The sequence below is a fragment of the Antedon bifida genome, chromosome 6 (assembly GCF_963402885.1).
Source record: "Antedon bifida chromosome 6, ecAntBifi1.1, whole genome shotgun sequence".
Taxonomy (NCBI): domain Eukaryota; kingdom Metazoa; phylum Echinodermata; class Crinoidea; order Comatulida; family Antedonidae; genus Antedon; species Antedon bifida.
The window spans coordinates 9,264,871-9,285,683 of NC_136231.1; the positions used below are offsets into that span (position 1 = coordinate 9,264,871).

Consider the following 20,813-nt stretch of genomic DNA (forward strand, 5'->3'; position numbering starts at 1 on the left):
TCATTCAATTTGTATATCCGACCTGGTTTTAAATAAACCATTTGCTATATGAATAAACAGGAGGTCACAAATTAAACCGATTACGATATAAAAAGGTTTTGTTTATACTATTATTAAACAAAATGGCCGAAGAGGCTTATCATAAAGTTTATGAACATTAGCAAATAATAGAGTTAATGCGGCTCAAACACAGAGGATTTTTTCCCTTCATGACTAAACAAACAAAAATCGACCCAGTCCTATTTTTATGTTTTATTTTTTATACCATTAGTTCAATGTACTATGGCGGCTATTTGTATTTTAATGAATAATGTATACGTCTACGTGTCAGTTTAAATACAATTACTTTAGTAATAAAATGTATACGTCGGAAAGGAAATTGAATTGTCACTATAGACGTTCGTCAATAGTCAACAACTAGTAATACTTGATCGTAAAAATAAAATCGAAAAATATGAGCTTACATCGGGGGTTTATTTCATTAAAAGGCTGAAATAAATGCAAAATACTGCTAAATACAAAACTAACATGCATAAATAAGAATGGAACAACAAATTAGAGAATCTAGATATACATGACTAAGAATGGGGTCAACTCTCTTCTTACAAAATTATGTGATCTATTTACCTACCACCAAGTATATTGTTTTATTTGTATTTTTAACTAATTTTTCTTTTGCATGTTGTAACATTTTGCCCTTTATTTTATTTACTTGATGTGCATGTGTTGTGCTTAGTTTATACATGGAGTTACCCTTCATGTTTTACAGTTTGTAGTATAGCTTTAGATATTTATATATTTTTATGTTGCTTTTGTTTTTGTTTCCTTTCATTATTTTGCTCATTTGTTTTATTGTTTTATTTTGGTTGCACCACTGACGACAGTGTGTGCCACTGATAAAAAGTGATGACAAATAAATAAATAAATAAATTCTCTTTTCTGATAGGACATCGACGGCGAGTGTATGCATATAAATGGATTACTTTATTATTCACATTGCGACAAAATATGAGGCTAATGCTAAACAGCCGAACATTCATATGATGTGAAAATTAGCAAATTAATGAGGCTAATAAAAAGCGGATGCCGACTTTCCTTTCACATAATGTTCTTACAATTAATACTACATATCAACATTTATAGAATTATGCAAATACTAATTTAAGTAGGTTTTCTGTCATGATATCAAATTGTATCACCACACCCGATAGATGGTGAGTGATCGTCTCGGCGAGAGTTTTGACACGGACAATGATCTATCCACTCGGTTATGTAAATTCCTTGACAAAACACCTCTCAATCCTCATTCCTTGATTCGTGTGTTATGTTAAGCCACTGGGTCTATTATATAAAACAAAAACACACAATACTTTTTTGTTTTTCGCTTTAAAAAAATGATAATGTTTGGTTAATCTAGGAATTAAAATCTGAAAATAATAGTTCATGGGTTAAAAAACAGAGGGAAATAGCCTATAGCTGTTTGTATTGGATGGAACAAGTTACAAAAACTATTGAACTTTCACTTAGCGCACTATTTGAATAAAATTCATAACTAATAAAAAGAGAGATAAATGAGGTGAATGGCCTGGCGGCTCTTTTGTTGTTGATTTTTAACAAGGGCCGATTACTACTTACGCTTATTCTGTGTACGAGAACTAATATAAAGTACACTAGCAGTAATAAGTGTTGTTGGTTTAGTTATTAATGCTGTCATCACCGGCTAATAGAGCTGCGAATTGAACGTCACGGAGTTGTGGATGGTGTTGATAGATACACATAGCCAGATGACACGCGTTCTAACAACTACTTGCTGATTTACAGTGCGTTACAACGCGTTGACTGACGAACATGCCATATTAGTTGTTAAAGCTTAACGATGATTGGTTAGCGACACATAGCATTAATGTTCTGTTTCCTGTGTGTGAATCGGACCTTGATATCATGGCATGACACAAACAAAATATTGCAATCTGTGTGTGTGCGTGTGGGGGAGAGGGGAACCTTTCCCCGATAATAATAATAATTTCGTATATAGACCTAAGAATCACACAATACATCGGTTTGCACATCAATGTTAATCATGCGTTCATTATCTCGAGGCTTGATTTTAGGCCGTGGGCCGAACTATTGATTGGTAGTATATCTCTGAATACAAAATCCGTTTTTTATTTAGGCCGATTAATTTTGTGATATACCAGTATCTTGTCCACATGCACTGTATAGACTTACACATTAAACATTTATTTTCCAAACTGACGTTGATCTGAATAAATAAGATCTGTTTGATGAATATTAAAACTTATGCCAACAATCTCTGTCTGTAAAATTACATTTGGAGACTGACCGCTACCAATACTTTGGTCACGTACATGCTTTCAAAGCCCAGCCACTTATTAACCAGAAGAAGGCATACATTATTAATTACACTGCTCTATGATGTATATTTTACATAACACTGTGAATGTAAGAAGATTGATCATATTGAAAGCCAACACTGTTATTCCCGTGTAAACAAGAGTGTTTTGCGACAAATTGAGTAGTGACAATGACAGATTGAAATGGCATGACAGACGGAATCTTCGTGCCGGAGAACTCGAATTTGACGAAAATGGATGCTAAAGTCAATTGACAAAGACGGATCGATATGTCAGTTTGACAAGATGTAACATTTTACGATGGTAATGGATTGTAGGTAGACAGTCGAAATCTTTATATTTAAGAGCAAGTGATAAATCACCAAAAGTGGTTTCTAGTGGAAGTTCTGCTAGCAATGATTGCGAATGATGCAACTGAGTTGTTAGAATATTGGACTGGCGATTGAAACGCGTAATCCGTCATATTTTAATTCAACGCGTCGTCTCGTTGCGTTTGCGTTATTGAAGACAGGATTCAAATCAACAAAATGGAATGCTATGTTGCGCATAGTGTTTAAAACTTCGCGACCGTTCAATGCAACTAACCCTTTGTGGCCCCACCACCAAAAAGTCTAACGTTTACATTAAATTCAAGCTTAATATATTATAGGCCTAGATGTTTAATTACTAGATCGTTCAACGTTTCAGAAAATTCGATGATACGCTCTCTTTTCTCTTTTTTTATATTTTAGGTGAAAAGTAAGTTTTGTTATGCATGCATTAAACGAATAAACGAATCAGAAAACTAAGCTAGAATTTCGAAGAAAACGGTCGATGGATAAGTAAAGTAACGACTTCGCCTTAGTTTTTTCCTCTTCCTTTTAATCAATAGTACTAACATATTTGTATTGTTGTTCTCATGTAATTTATATACGATACCTTATTGTGTTATTAACTTAGGCCTAATTTCAGTAGGCCTACGACTGATCTTAATATTAACGTGACGCGTTTTTTTTTATATTACAAGCATAATGGTGGCCTAATTTATCTGTGTCGTTCTTAGTTGTTTTGTATGAAATGTATTACAACGTTGTTAATTCATTTTAGAAGTATCGTCCACACATAATTATGAATGTGTTGACAGTGGTCAGCGCATTACAGCGGATTTGAATTAGATCCAGGATCGTCTCGGGAAACTTAGTCACAACACTCAAGTGGTTTACAATCAACACCAAGATATTTTCAATATGTTTGCAGCATTCTAAGAAAGATTTAACACAATATCACGTAATTCCTTTGTCTTCCTTCGATGCATTTATAAGAAATTATGATTCTGCAATTGAAAGTTATATTAAGCAATGTTTATTTCTAAACAACCTTCACATTTATGTAACCGGATGTTCATTTCTTTATTTATAATACATTTTTCGACTTTTTTACGAAAAGTTATTGCTGAGAATTTGAAGAAAACTATTTGTACTTTAATGTATTTAAAACATCACGATACATAATTTTAAAAAGGAGGAAGTTAAAATGTGCTATAGCATTGGTCCTGTTCATATAGGCCTGTGATATTAAACATAAACATCACAGAAACAAATAGGCCTACTAAACAGTTAGGTCATGGATAATTTTATAGCCATGCTTGGATAATTCTTGGATGAACAGGCCGGGCCTACTTTACATATCGCTATTTTATTCTTCCTAAATCGGACAGTCGGTCTTTGAAAAGTCATAAATGCTGGTTATGGCATCAATAATATCTTTGCTTTATTGTGTACCGGTACCAGGATGAGGTATTTGAATGGAGACAGGTTTCTACCATCATTATCATAATTGTATAGGTCTAGTATAATATACTGGTACTGGAATTATAAATGGTTACTAGATATAAACTGACAACCAAATCAATCAATCAAGATTTATTTCACAAAGATAATAAACATTTACGTTTCACATGGAGAAACAAGTTAATAGTTATTTATCCATGGTTTCACGAAACGAAAGAACCCTGTTTTAAAAATGGAAATCATATAAATAATTTAAACAATTTGAACGGTGCCGAGTTCCGTTCCGTGATAATGTCTATACAGCTGATTTCTGTGTATTTAGGTAGGTATCTTTGCCATTTCGCATTTTACCAGTACCGCACTGCACTGTTTTATTGGTTTGAATTGTAAATTAGACCTATAAATTTTAGAATTACCATATCAATAATACAATATTTCCATATTGTGACTTATCTGTGTCAGTTATTATAAAGTTCAAAAGGAAGAATAAAATAGCGATATGTAAATGCTTTAAAATGCATAACAACAACGCGATATGGAAGCCATTCTGATTATATAGGTTAATGTCTGTACTAATTTTGTGTTATTAATCCCAGGCTTACGATTTCTAGGGACCCGTGACGAAATTGCCTGCCAAAATGATGTCTTCTCAAGTCAGACCTGTCGCATCGATGAATGTCGTAATAAAACCAATTGCTTGACTAGGCCTGATAGCCATCCGATCAGTACTGCCTCCGATATGATATGACTTTACATTATATGATATAATATATAAACAAATATGAATATCACTGTTATCTTTGAATTGATAGGTCTGCACTGTAACAATATTTATGCTGTTCGTCGACTACAGAATACGGAATATCGGGGTTTCTTTTTTTAGAATTGCTTACTGTAATAATGTGTTGTCTTGGTTTTCAACCTATTAAACAAAGCATACTTTTTACATTGTTTTAAATGTAGGGTAAACAAACAGAACATGGAAAGAGTCGATGTTAATCGTCTGACATGCATGCTTGTAGCGTGGCCTTCAAACATTTCCCCAAGAACAACGTATTTTCTCCCAGTTGTATAACATTCAACAATACAATGATTAGCTTAACAGGTTCCTGGTACTGCTTCCGTTATAAAACATTCACTGGCGGTTGAGGTTTTAAGAATAAAATTAGCAAATCTCACTGGGGTTATGTCGGTCCTAAAGAAGTGTTATATCAAAATATATCAAATACTTTTTTTTTACAGCTTTGATGTCGTGTCTCCAGAGACTACCTTTAAGGACTTTCCAATTACAAGTCGTATTTATACATTCGTAAACTCGTCGAGGATGAAGAGTATGTTTATATTTGATAACATTTGAAAAACTTCTTGTACTTTCTTTATGATTTAGATAACATTAAAGCCAATCATTTTCACGCCCGATTTAAAAACATGTTATTTATGTTTACAGAATATTAAATTGTATGTCGTAGCCTACTCTATACCGTATCATATTATAACATGGACATAGAGAGAAATTATATATTACATATAATCAATTGTATTTTAAATGAATAAAGTTTAGTATTGAATTGATGAAACATTCGGACAAAGTTGTAATTTTCTTGTCGAATGTTTTAACGACTATTCATCGATGCAACCATTCAAAATTTGTAGTTAACAAAAGACTCGCCATCAAACGTGCACAGTGACGATAGGCCAATTTCTACCCAATTCCCGATTGCTTAATTGTGGTATTTAAACATGGTCAAAAGTTATTGTGCATCAAAATCAGATTTCTAAAGGCCTCTGTAATTACACTTTCCACGCCTGCCAATATAGCCATTGTGGCATAAGTCAACAATACCAGCGCGGCATCCTCAAAGGATTTGCCAATCAATATACGGGCCATAGCAGGCGTGTACGTCAATTTGGCTTGATTATTAGTGCCAATTAACTAACACGTATCACTTTCTGACATGTAGGCCTAAAATGGTGTCCGGACATCGCTGAAGTGTCCATGAATAACCGACTGTAGCTGGGGTATTAATTGCCGATATGTTCGACAATTTGACAGTGGACTAAATTAACAAATTATTTACTAAAAATGTAAAATATTTTGAAAATAATTAGACCTATATGAATGAATAAAATCTTAATATTTATAAACTTTACAGCAATAGACCTAAGAAAAACTTCTTATATGGTAATAGTAATATAGTCAAGTTAGAATATGCATGATTCTTCCATGTAATATGTGTTTGCTGATAGTTTTGGCTAATAAAAATGAGCTGGTTATTATTTTTATTTACCAGACTGTTGTCACACATTCTGACATGGGTGCACCAGTGGATACATTATGAAACATGGAGTTAGTATATGAACTGGGGTCTAATTGCATTATAATTTCTCCATGGTATATAACTACAGTATATTTCTCCATATAACTATAAGCATGCAGGTATACGGCCCGAAACATGTCATAGGAATTATACTAGAAATGTCAAGTTATCTGAATCTTAACTCATTTAGTTCTTAATTTATAATTTAAAAAGGATATATAGTGATACTTTATAATATCATTAACAATGACAACGACTGAAAGAGAAATAGTTCCCAGGGTTATGATGAGTTTACAAATTCTGAATCTTATCAAGAAGAACAGTTATGCGTATTTTGCACCAGGAAAGCTAAATAAGGCGCCATGGATCCGTACAACTATACGGAAGCAAGTTTCACCAAACGTAGATAAATCCTAAAATTTGTCAAAACGTCCTGCATAATTCAAATAACGATAATTATATTGTTCCACCAGCGACTGAATACTAGATACTTTGTTTGCTAATTACCAAGTGTCATTTCAAATTAACTGATATCATAAAAGATTAACAATTATTTGTTATGTAAAGAAAGCGCCAAATTGTCTACAAATGCTAGTATTAATAATCATGATGGCATTAGGTTTTGTAGTCATTAATACGATCCATTTCCGTCTTGCATTTATAGGGGTGTTTAAAATACATGCCGGTTATAGATACATTACAGTAGATATTTAAGGCAGTATATTGACTGAAATTAATAAGGGTACGCCTTTACGCACACGCATTATTTGCCAAAAACATTTAAAAGCAGAGAATTTTGCCTATTAACATAAAAAATGTATTGTATAATATAAAGTGGTATAATATTTACAGTAGTAGGCCTACGACCAGTTGGACAAAACAAAGTCTATGTGAAGTTACAGTTCGAACAATTAATCGATAGTATAGTATAGTCTTGAGGTATTGTAGACCTAGTTCTCTAATATAAAGCTGAAAAGAAGAAAATATTTAATAGTTAGTAGTACAGTTGTTTACTGTAAATTTACTAATTTCTCCATTCATAAACCAGGGAGTTGCATAAACAGGCTAGATAACCGATACATTTTAACAATGTACGGCGCATGAGGGCGCTATCTCACACACGAATGAACGATATAATGCTAGGGAATGCCAAAATAGATAGCGGGAATAATAAATATCATTAGGAATCACAGATACACTTATGGGATGTTGTTATAACCTATAAATCTAATGAACTGAAACATATCCTGAAACTCAAAATTAAAATATAAGTGATTTACATTTCACAAGTCCTACTCGGAAAAGGATAAACAAAAATAACATTCCAACAATGTTCTGTATATTCAAAATCAATATTGAAGAATATTGCAGGTATTGTGATACTGATTGTATTATTCACCAGACTTATAACGCCCGTTTTATGAATGTTTAGCAGACTTTAATAATACAATTTTAAACATTCCTAACGAAGCTTAATTTTGTTGCCAGATTTCAATAAACGCATGTTGCAATCATTTGTAAAGCTGTCAAGTATGGTGCGTCGAATGTCCGTATTTAATTATGTTACATGCCTAGAATAGTAATGATTACGATTTACGATAAATGATTTTGGCAGGGGGAGGAAGTGAGTTTGCAATAATCATTATATCACCACACTGTCATTATTTCAACTAATATTTTTTTATAATCTTCCGGAAATTATTATGTTGTTCTTTTAAGCGATTTAGTGAGTTAGTTATAAAAATGACAGCGCTGTCAAAAAATGATTCTGTACTGCGGGTTGATTTTATAAACTGTCACTCAATATTGTTGTTATGACGTGGGACATTCTGACAAAGAATGACAGATCGCGCGGCCGATAATCGTTAAATTTCATATGTCATATTTCCCAGCCTCTTCATATCAAACCCATTCCATTTCATTTTATACCATTCAAAACACTTAACTAAATATCAGTTAGATTAATCAGTGCCTGAAGAGCTTAGAAAAGCCTGGCTGCCCGGGGCTGCGATCGTCGGCGGCAAATCCTGTGTTGTCTGCTATTACGAGGTTATCCAGTAAATATAGCTGAACAGTTCTAGCTGTGAGCAATATGGTCCCTGTTTCAACACGTCAATTTCAGTCAATCTATCGTAAATTGTGTTTGTCAAAAGGCGGCGCACTTGGATGTTACCGGCCACCCAAATCTGAGGAAACAACAGAACCCTGGGGTCTTTTCGAAGGTTGTCATATTATAGGTTTGCTAGTCAGAAGCCGTTCAATTTTCGAAAATAATCATGTCGTGATTAAAACAACGGGAGAACAACCTGTGTGTCTTTTTATTAAATTCATATCTTGCACTGTAATTATGTTTAGCGTTACAAAATCTTTCAATTTAATATTATCTCCGTGTCCATAAAACATTTAATATTATGTATGTACCCGTGAGTATACAAACGAATGGATTAGGCACTGTGTTTCATGTATATATAAAATACAAAATCATTCGTCTAATGTTAGGTTTTTATGATGAACGGAAGGCTAAGCAAACTAAAAGAAAGAAGGTTCATACAATAATAATTGCCTTGGTTCATTGGTGGAATGAGTACGTACTAAATAGGCTATTCTATGAAATTGTTTTCTGAAATACACAATACCAATTAGACACACCCATCTAATCAATGAAGGGGTTTCACTTAATTTGCCATTATGAGTAAAAGTTTTTAAAAAAGACCGCAAACGTCGTAAGAATAAAATATTCAGTCGAGGCTATTGTAAAAAAAAACCTGTAGAATATGCATAAGATAATTACAATTAATTATATTAGGATATTAGTATTACAAGCCTAAAGCACATTGTAATGTATGAGTGAACATATACTGATAGAACATGTTATTATTCTACCGAAACGACAGCTCTATCATTAGGCCTAGGCCTATACAATATACATTAAGTATCTACCACTACGCGCATATTAAAATTGACAATTGCATTTTCAAAAGAATTTAACACCCCGTCGACCTCAATATTGAATTCATAAATAATCAAAAACTATAGGATTAACTGAATGACAGAGGATTTTGAAGATAAATCCCTGGCCTAGCAAAATGTGTACACCGCCGTAACAAAAACCAACCGACCCGGGAAGTTAGGCTTGAAAGACCATGAATGGAATTATAGTTTCGATAACTACTTCCATATAGATCATTGACGTGATTTATGAGGCTGCTATAAAATAGACTAATGATCTAATGACAATAATAGGCTACCTACCACTGTTGGATAGCACGTTTACTTGTGTTCTACTACAATAACGGTGCTTCAAAAGAAAAACAGACTTTGTTTTTAATCTACACTTGGTTTGAGTACAGAACTGTAGGCCTATATCTAAAGTAGGCCGGTAATGCAAATACCATTTTAGGAGCCTAAATTTGGGTTTATATCAGTACAAAAAGAGTAAAACAAATCATTTCAACCATTGACTACACAAGTAACATTTCTTACTTTTCAACGGACATGGCCACCTAAAATGTGAAACTGTAGCGCCAATTAATCTCGCTTGGTGGGCTAGCGCCATGGACTTGTTATTGCCAATCCATTATTACCCCAATATTCAGAAACTTTCCACTTTTAATAACTGATTCGTGTCATATTATGAAGCTCAGTAGGGAGCATGGCTGGCATTCAAGGCCCGAGCCGGTCCCTGTCGCTGACGGCGCTGACATGCGTTGCGGCCCGTTTGTCGATTTTGTGTTGGCGGTACCACACATAATAGGCCTACACTTAAACTTTGTAATGATTCTGCCAATTAGGGTAAAATGATTACACTGGATAATTGTGTCTCCGTGTATAAATGATCCACCACCCGCACTTGTTCATGAAAGTTCACGTGAAAAATCACATGATCTTGTTCTCAAACAAAGTTGACGCTCATACTCTAATATTTTTAAAAAGCAATTGATTGGATGTTAGACTGACGAAACGATAAACAGCCCACCAATAAGGGAGAAAAATAAATCTAAAAATTATGGAGATGAGAAGAAATCATCGATTGTCCGAAATTCTTTCCGGCTCCAGTCGAGACCGTTTAAATAGTCGTCAAGTATGATTCTAAAAGAAGTTTAAAATCATGATTGGATTTAACTAAGACTAACTCTCAACACGGAGGCTTGCTTATTGTCAGTAGGCATGCGCTATTAAGCCTGTGACAATATCAATGTTTTTTTGTTATACAGTATGTAGGCCTACAGTAGTTTAATGTTTAGTCTTCAATAAATTATGTAGGTTTACATTACTTTATAATTATCTGTAGTTAGCAGCGCCCTCTAAGGTAACGTAAACTTTCTATGAATAAATTGTAGGCAAACAAACCAAGAGAGAGAGACGCACAACAAATTCGCCTGGAAAAAAATCGCCATTTTAGGATTTTAGAAAAGATTTTAAACTTGATAAATAAAAGCATACAAACAAAATAAATTTTAAGCGCTCACAGAAACTGAACCAAATACTTTGCAAAATGCAGAGAATGACAGAGGGCGTGCTATTTGATATTTAGGGCCATTTTGAAAAAGATATAATCAATACCTCCATGATATAATAATAGGCATAGAGGTAAGTGGCTGTTGTGTATGTTGATTTTTCTGAAGATCAAAAGATATGGTCTGTTGGATTTGGATAAAAGATATTTGTCAAAAAATAATATCAATAAGGACTTATAATAGAATATAGTAATAATGTGGACGTATATCGTGCTACACAAAAAAACTAGTAATAATATCGGTATGTGGTACTTGCAAAATACTTTGAAAGCATTTTACAAGTGGAAAAATTACGGAAATTCATATGTAGCAGGTCACTCACTCTCATGGAATTCATGTGGTTTTCCATATATACTAATGTAGACTATAGACCTGGGCTGTAACCACTAAGGTGTCAACTCATAATAATTAATTGCCTTATTCCATGAATTTGGTATCGAATAATGACTTGGGTGTGACTAATGGATATACCAGCTCTTGGGAGGGGACAAGGAGGGTCACTGAACTGATAAGTCACCTCACTGGGCTACTCCTTAAATAGTCATGTATATTCTCTGTAACTAAGACTTCTTTTTTAGATTAACACTGTTTAGATTAACTTTAACCGATAGCGACAACTTAATCACTCTCTGTGTACCTGTATATAGTGTAAATAAAGTACAATTGAGAGAATATAACAACAGTCTGTGTCATTTATATAAAGAGTGCTACAAATTGGAGGTTCTACCGAGACATTGACACAGCAGATTTTTAATTTTGTTTCTTTAATTGTACGGACAAGTTTATTTCTTTAATTCATTATACGGAAAATAGCGATAGAATGGATTACACAATTGTAGACATGGTCAATGATACTTCTTCTTCATCACATTTTGAAAGGACTCCATCACATTCAACACCACGAAGGGTAAGCGAACGTCATAATAATATTTCAAATGTATATACTCCAATACAGCGGAATAATGTGGGTGCTGGGTATATGCCTTACAACCCAGTGCATCAACTTAAAAGTGTTCCAATATTCACAGGAACAACAGGGGGTATACTAATAGAGGACTGGGTTCGAGATATGGAGTATTTACTATCAGCTAGTACCATGCCAGTGACATTACAATTTGCAACAATCGTAAGGAACTTAGGGGGCTCAGCAAGAAAATTGGTTTTGAACATCCCAGTAGAATGGCAAAATCCCCAGACAGCATTTGCCGAATTAAAGCAGCAGTTTGGCGATATTTGCAGTGGGGACCCACTCGCTAATTTCTATGCTCGGTTCCAAGGACCCAATGAAAGCGGATCCATATTCGCAATTGAATTGGATTCCAAACTAAGGCGAGCTGAAACGATCATGGGCAGAGGTCCAATGCCAGACAGGGACCGAATTTTAATTAACCAGTTTTTGCGTGGCATAGGGAACATTGAACTTCGCAATAGAATTGCGCCGATGAGACCTATGTTAACGACATTCCGTCAACTAATTGGTGAGGTTCGGGTATTTGAGAAAGAAAATACCATGATAGTGGCCCGAACCCAAGCGCAAAATGTGCGCCAACCGTCATCTGAGTTCGTAGAAATGCAACAGTCAATTGCAACACTACAAAACCAAATTTCTGCTCTGACAAACGTCAGAAAGGATAACCGGCGTGAGGTACGGTTGTGCTATGGCTGTAATCAACCCGGACATATAAAGAGGTTTTGCCCCCAGATTCCAAAAAACGAGGGACCGCTGCCGCAACAGTAGGCAGCGTAAAGCGAATACCACCATTGGTAGGTCCAACGAATACCATGGTGGTAAAGATCAATGGAGCTGAGAAAATGTCCTTACTTGATACTGGCTCCCAAATCACAACTATTACTGTCGATACTTTAAAATCTATTTTTGGACACACTGATTACAAAGTACAAATTCAACCATCTTCTTTGGAAATTTTAACTGCAAGCGGAGAATCAATGCCTCATTTGGGAACCGCAGCTGTGGATATTGAATTGAGCGGTGAGAAATATTGTTCTGTTCCTGTTTTTATTGTAACTAATATCCATGAAAATATAAATTTTAATCTTGCGAAATTTATCTAACACTTTGGCTTTTATAAGTTGACACAAAGACCTAGATTGTCTAGTTTGAATATAATATATTTTGAAAGACATTGATACAAACGAAACAGATATTGCTTTGCATTGTCGGTATTAAACACGATATAACATTACTAGTTCAAATAAAGACACCGCTTCAAAACCAAACCGATGCTAATCAAACAGTTGTAAAAATTAATGGTACCATTACATTTTCAGCGAGGAGAAACAGAAATCATGTCTTTCTCTATTTTTTTTTCATCCGATGAAATATTTGCCCGCGTGCAAACCATCTGTCTCCTTGTCAGAATCATGTTTTAACTGTCTTTCTCCCTTCTTTCCAAAGTCAGTCTAGTAAGTGTAACTTTAGACAATACGAGTTTCCAGTGATAGTTATTCTGGCGCCATCGTAAAAATCAACGCGCCAATAAATTTTCATAATATTACGCGTAATATGTGTGTAGATCTTTAATATTGTTGCGTCGTAATACCAATATTAGCAGCAGTTGTCGATAATAACATGTCATGTTTGTATTAGAACCTTGTCTATACCGAAAGAACATTAATATCTCTTAAGAATGATTATCACGCACAATAGAGAAAAATAGAACTGAATTTAATATGTTTCACCTCTCTAGTTCGATTGTGTTATTTTATATAGGCCTCTAACTATACATCACTTTTTAATTATTTTGCTGTAGTTATTAGTATAATATATTTATATACCAAAGACACAAAGGGCAACTTAAGTCTTTCCTTTATTTTCTTTTCCTTATTCCTTCATTTATTCCAAATTTATTTTCAAGTTCGTTATAAATTAAATCAAGCATGAGATGCCCTATGTTATAATTCGTCAATTTTCTATTATAATAATCATAGGCCTATATACGGTAATGATTATGACGATTGATGGTGACGACATTGAGCATCATGTGATTATGATAACGATTCCATGAAATACGAACTACTCGTCAATATCGATGAGAACCACGTGACTAAAAGAACACATGATTTATTACTGCAAAGTAGTTTTATTGATTATTGTAGTTGAGAAATATTTACATGTCAGTTTTATGATTAATACAAATAATGAAGTTGGTCGTATATGATAATTCAGTAATATTCCTGGTCTTACCCGATACTATAGCCTAATTCATACAGCTAAACAGGCTAATGATTATAATTCATATTGTAATGAAACACGCCACAGCAATATGTCCTCATTTAAAAATAAACCTGCTCTATTTTCTTTCAAATCATTTTGTATAGTATATCTAAAAGATTGATACTGCTAATAAAAAAAACTTTCTATTATTTTATCAAAATAGCTCATCAAAACTGAAATTGCGATTAAAATATGAAAAACTAATTATATTCTAGAACAAAGACGAACAAAATGATCCAATTTCACGTCATCACTTCTGTAAGCTAAATTCGGTTGAGTTATTACGCTATCTAATCATTGTGGGTCTATTTTTATAACGTGATAAATAATTATACCAAGGCTGCGACCGTTTTATTTAATGGTGGATATTTATTGTTTTTAAAGAGCTGGTTCATTAAAGATAATTTGCTGTCTCTGATCGTCAGAAGGTAATTACAAAAACAGTAATGTATTGAGTAATCAAATAAAGACCAATACACAGACGAGCGATAACGGCGGCAAGCGGAATATATGTAGCTTGTCCCACGTAGAATCTATCTATCCTGAGCGGAAAAGCGCCCGTCCGTTCCGCGTTTTGTGTAAATGGTCATAAGTAAATAACATAGATTCTATATTTTTATTACCGTTACCGCTCTTCTGTGTATATGGCCGAGCGGTTAAGGCAGGGGCGCCGTTTATCGTACCTAAAGAGCCAACAACAACATCGGCAAGGGTTCGAGGCCGACTCGCTCCTAGTTCTGGTGGTGGAACAAGTCTTCTCGGATAAGGACTATAAACCGTAGGTCCAGTGTACACAGTTATAACCTGTGTGTACTTTAAAGAACCCAGTTCATTATTCGAAAAAGAGTAGGGGGTTACCCCGGTGAACTGGTTCACACAATAGCCTCTGTATCAGGGGGATTACCACCTATCTGATAGGACAGTGATTAATTCACTATTGGTAATCCTTGGCCACAGTGCCTAAAGACATAAAATAAATAAAAATAAATAAATTGGCTTTTATAGTCAAAATATAAAATACATAAAAAATGCAATAGGCCTAACTAAATTCAGATTTAAATTCAACAGAATTTCCACTGTAGCCTACTTGGACCCAACAAGGACGTAACAGCGCCGCACGTAATTTGACCAACAATAACAACGCGATGGACTGTCTTGATTGGTAAACTCGCATGTGTTGCGCTATATTTTTAGTTGCGTCCAAGTGGGGACGAAACTTAACCCTGATTAACATGCTACTAAATTAGGCCTATTTGCGGTAATCTAATGGCCCACTAAATGTTCACATCATTTCAATTCCATGAGAGTAGGTTTCTGAAATACTATACGAAATAGTTTCCACACTTATGAAAGCGCCACCAATCGAGACGATTGCACCCAACACAACTCATATTGGTCATCTTTCCTAACACAAGAAATATTTCTTAAGCTCTGAGCTGTCTACACTATCAAATTGTATGTGACAAAAAATGTGATGTGCCCATATATGATGTCATATCACTACCATATTTGGGCATATCACTACCATATTTATGTCTATGGTTCCATGCATTCACGAGGTTAAAATGACCACCACTGTGGTTGTAGGCAGCACTTTTTTTTTGTTTTATCATAACATTAAAACATCGATTTTCTTATTCCAAATTTGTGTTATTTTCAATTTCTGCAATTTTATGGCTTTTAAATACGATACTTTATCTCTTTAAAACCGTGCTTGCGCAGTTGCGTAAATTGTTTAACTTAAACAAAATATAAATGACTTTGATTTTATCCTAATTTTTAAAAAAATATAGACTGGGTATAGACTAAACCTTCGGTTCCCTAAATGAAACAGGTCGCGTTCTTTTCCATTTAACGTCAAGTTCTTTTTCAAAAGTCAAATTAAATGAAATAAATTATAACAAGATATTAGGAAACATTCACATGGAATTAAATATATCATGAAAACACGTCAACGCGACCTAGAAATAAATGCTAGAGTTTACCAGGTTTATGATTAGAATCTGGTCAAAAGAAACTAAGTCCCTAAAGATGGATAGGCTGATTGTTAACAGTGAATTCATATTTACCTTTTTTAAATTGCGGGAATATTTTTGATCTCTGTGAACTTTGGTCTAGTTTAAAAATATTAATTTATATCTGTTTACATTCATTTAGAACTATAATACACTTTATACAGCGTGAGACAGTGTGTCTATAAAACAATGTTCCTTAAATACCGATTGAAGATCACAGGCTAAAAGGTATATAGTTATGCCTCATATCCGACAGTAACAATTATAAAATAGGACATGAATTCAAAACAATAAACAAAATGCCTTAAAACAAACTTAATTTAGTTGCCAGCATTTTGCATGGTACCGAAGAGAAATGTCCACAACGTTTTTGTTGAATTTGAAGTTTTATCATGAAAACAAAAAAGATTATAAAAAAATGGTCATCCGAAAACTGTGTTCTTTTATAAAAAGTCTAAATAAGAATGTACTGTACAATGATGGTACAGTATCAGCTTTTGAAGTTTTAACATTTTTATTACCGGATATGGATGTTTATAAAATAAGTTTGTTCCCCCAAGGAACAACAGGACATTGAACTCGCTTTGCTTAATATTGGAACAGTCCTATGATCTTATGTCTGGCTGCGACAGGCCTATGTATACATTATTCTCCACGGCGGCGAGCGGTGTCTGTCCATATGGGCGTAGAATTGAAACCCTTTGATCCCCAGAGCTGAGCATCATGTTGTTGGATTGCATTGGTTCCCCTGACTCGTCAACTGGGGCACCAGGCCTAATAACAATTCCAAGTGAATTTTGTTTATTGAAATCATGGAGAACTTATTTCTCCATGATGAAATCGATTGAGTAAGATTCACGTCGATCATATCCATCGGTTAGATTCGATTGCCAAATTTGATAGGATAAAAGATACATGAATGGTGCCATCAATTTACATATACAAGGTTTATGAAATATGACAAAATTAGACAGTTACCAAGTGAGACCTGCTTTCACTACGATAACAAAATGTACAACGATCAATGGTTGCCGACCCGATGATGCTCTTAGTTTATTGTCATCAAGGCATATGTAGCTTATGAAACATGACCTGCTGTATGGGGAAAAGAAATTACTCGGTAAAAAGTGACTAGATCACTAAGTAATATCATATTAAGTTGAGTCGGATTGTAATCGGTTTATGAGATATTTTGATTTGCACAGACGCGTTATGTTCAAACTGAGAATACAAGCGTCGCCAGACACTTGATTTACGACCGACTTCGATGTTGCACATTAAAATTCAATACCGACATTATTTTTTGCTGTCATTTCTTAACCTATGGAGATAGGTTTAGAGAGGGCGTGGCAAGGCAGCCAGCTTCGCAGCATAAATATATAAGAAAATGTAATTCGAACCTACTGACGTTCACCAACAACTTTGGGCCAATAGCAAATCGTTTGAGTGAAGAACAGATTTTGATCGGTTAGTATATGAGCAATGTTTACACTTTCAAAACAAAGCGTCATAATCAAGAGAGTAGGGAGTAAAAGATGCAATACGAGGCCTAGTATTATGTATGTTTCATTTTGAACAATATAATATGATATCCATTCTCTCTTCTTTTTCCCTTTTAATTTTCTTCCTCACATAACAAACTACAGTATTCCTACTGTGTTTGTATCCAGATCACTATTAATCACAATTGTTACTGAATTTACTTTCTGCTGTCAAGCATGCGTGTTCTGTCATGCACATGGCTAATGAGTCACAATGCTGAAAACCCGGTTAATTTACACTACGCCAGGGTGGGACAAATTTATGCCAAGTATGATTTACCAAATGATAAAAAGATAGAACCAAGATTAGGCTAGATTGGCAATGGATGTAAAGAGTTCAGATATTTGCGGTAGAATAGTGTTAATCACCATGAAAATACCCATCGGCTTATGATCAAAGAACAGGAAGAATTCGCCTGTAAATACATCAGAAGCTATAGATGTGATATTTCCTACTTGTGTTTCGCCTCAGGCGACATTTTGTGGCCGGTGGTTAAATTCTCACTGTAAAATTGCATTAAAATATAACGAAGCTGATAATAAAAAGCGTTACAGATACGCACTTATCAAGACGGCAATGCCTGTGTGTTGTTAAAGTAACCATGCATACAGTTTAGAAAAAAAAGTATGCATGCATGTATACTGTAGTTATGAATTATGAAAGCTGTGTAAATAACTGTAAACAATTTTTATCGATGGATAGTGTAAAGTCAGGTCAGAGCAAGGGTTCATTTTCCTTAAGTACCGTTTGGTAGACGAGTGGACGTGTTTGTTGAGGCCATGGGCCTCTCAAATATCCTCCCTTCCCAGCCAAACACAAATACTAGCTACTTCGAGGTAGTCAATTGTCATCAATAATATCATAATTGGTCGCCTTAGAGCCCACACGCTATGGGTATTGGAATCTGGTCTTATTACACGGTAAATCAAATATTAACACTCTCGCATGCAATTTGTTGAGTTTGTCGCATGGAAAAGTATAGAGTTCTAATACAGAATTAATACCTTCATAATGTGCTAGTTTTATATCAAAATCTTTATGAAACAAGACAACCGAATGGGCCTTGAGGTTATTTTTTGCAAAGATAAAACGTAAACTTACTTAAGGTGGAAAGACGAGTCACTCCTGTTTACTGTCAAAACTAAACACAACGTCAACATGTTAACCAATAAAGTTTTCAATCCACAAACCAACTGACAAGAGATAATTGGCGGAAATTAGTGAACAAGAAAGCTTTCAAACGTTAGCTTTGACAGGTCGCTTGCCCCATTCCTTCTAATTCAATCCGTTTTCGCTTGCCAACCAAGGCCGAACACTCTGCATTTAGACCTACATGAAAATTAAACAATTTGATATTGAAATGCGCAATCTCTCTGTTTTTCACACTCGTTCCATACTATGCTTTATTTATGTAAATTGTTTAAAAGAACAAAAGGAAAACAAACAAAAAAACAACTTATATACCTGGTAAAACAATACAAAATGTGGATTTTGTCAAGAAAAAGAGGAAAATCAATAACTTAAAACTGCGACTTACGGTAGCTTTCGTACTAGTGTACTCGGGACTGTACTGCATACCATAGTTTGCATAGGCCTACGACGTACGGTGCTTGAAAAATTCCAATGTCCAACTACACGTGGTTAGAAAACTTCAGAATTTAATTGCAATGAGATTTCATAGGTTATAGTAGACTTTACCCAAGTCTGTAGTTATGTTATGTTAGTCCACCTGTCCGAGTTTCCAAGTAGTATACCTATGAAACGCCATATGTGCCAAAATATTTATCTTGTTACTAATAGTTAAAACTCCGTCTATAGCCTAAACTAAAGTTATAGATGTATATACGCAGCAAAGTGTTTGTATTTGGTGCATATTCACATAACGAGTAAACTGCTAAATAAACCTACTATTAACATTATTTGTGTGTAATGGAAGTTTATTCTGATGTCCTCATTTTAGTTTGGTAAACGCAAGTTATTTATTGTGGCCGCCCATCTTAGGAAGTCAATATTAATAATTAACAGTGTCGATTACCATTACCAAAGTAATACAACCTTTCTAAATGAGCCATATGCATTGTATCTTAATAATTTCTTTTGACGACAATACTGACTTAGTCTCCTCGTGAATTCAATAATCCAGTAGAAATCAGCTGGCGTCACTTTGCAACGGAATTACAGGCAAATCAGAACAAATGCAGAGTGATGGAAAACGGAAGGACTTGAAGAAACATTGCAATAGTTTGAAAGCGAGTTATTTCGTACCGTACTGCGTTGACAGATTTCGTCATTCATTGCGCACTCTAAATACCCGGCGGTGATACTCCCCTCCCTCACAAGCACGATAAAGAAAGCTAACCAGCGGGGAAAAACTATAGCTTACCTTTAACTGCACGGCCCTATTGTATTCTATGGGCGGCCGTCAGGGTCAGAATAGACAAAGTATATAATATGTAGAAGCACGATAAAGAAAGTTAACCAGAGAAAAAAACTATATTATAGCTTACCGTAACCCTATTGTGTCCTATGGGCGGCCGTCAGTGTCAGAATAGACAATGTATAAACACAAACATCCATAATAGGTACTGGTGAAGAGGCCATGATGACTAGGCCAATGCTGCTGCAAAAGAATTCGATTGCTAAGCCCACTAAAGTTAAGAAAAAGAGAGTACTGAGTAGGCCTACTGTATAGTTTTGTTTTTAACACGTTTGAATCGAAGCAACACAAACTTTAATCGGGACACGATGAGTACCGTTATCCTTGTATCACTTTTTTCAAGTTTAGTTAGACAAAATAAAATATATATTGATTTGATTTAAAGTTAATGTTTCTTATAAAACCTTAATAATAATAATATATATAATAATATAATAATATAATTTATATTTATAGAATTATACACAATTTAATCAGAGTCATACCTTGGTTTCGCAGGGTCATACGTTTATTGTTAGCTATAACAGTAGCAATAAGTATCGACCCGTAAACGCCTTGTGTTCTAAGCGTGGTTGTGTGAGGAAATTAGCCCTGAGGTGCATGCA

At 34.6% G+C, this 20,813-nt stretch overlaps 1 protein-coding gene and 1 long non-coding RNA gene across 2 annotated transcripts in view; one reads left to right on the forward strand and one right to left on the reverse strand.

The window, feature by feature from the left end:
• The window catches only part of LOC144845333 (alpha-2-macroglobulin receptor-associated protein-like), a 149,536-nt gene that overhangs the window by 39,090 nt on the left and 89,633 nt on the right, over positions 1-20,813 (forward strand). The gene's annotated exons all lie outside the window — the stretch shown is intronic.
• On the reverse strand, positions 971-19,401 carry LOC144845346 (uncharacterized). The gene is made up of 3 exons (XR_013612539.1): positions 19,309-19,401; positions 18,873-19,100; positions 971-1,341 (listed from the first exon to the last, which is right to left on the reverse strand). It is a non-coding gene; the product is annotated as an uncharacterized LOC144845346 (long non-coding RNA).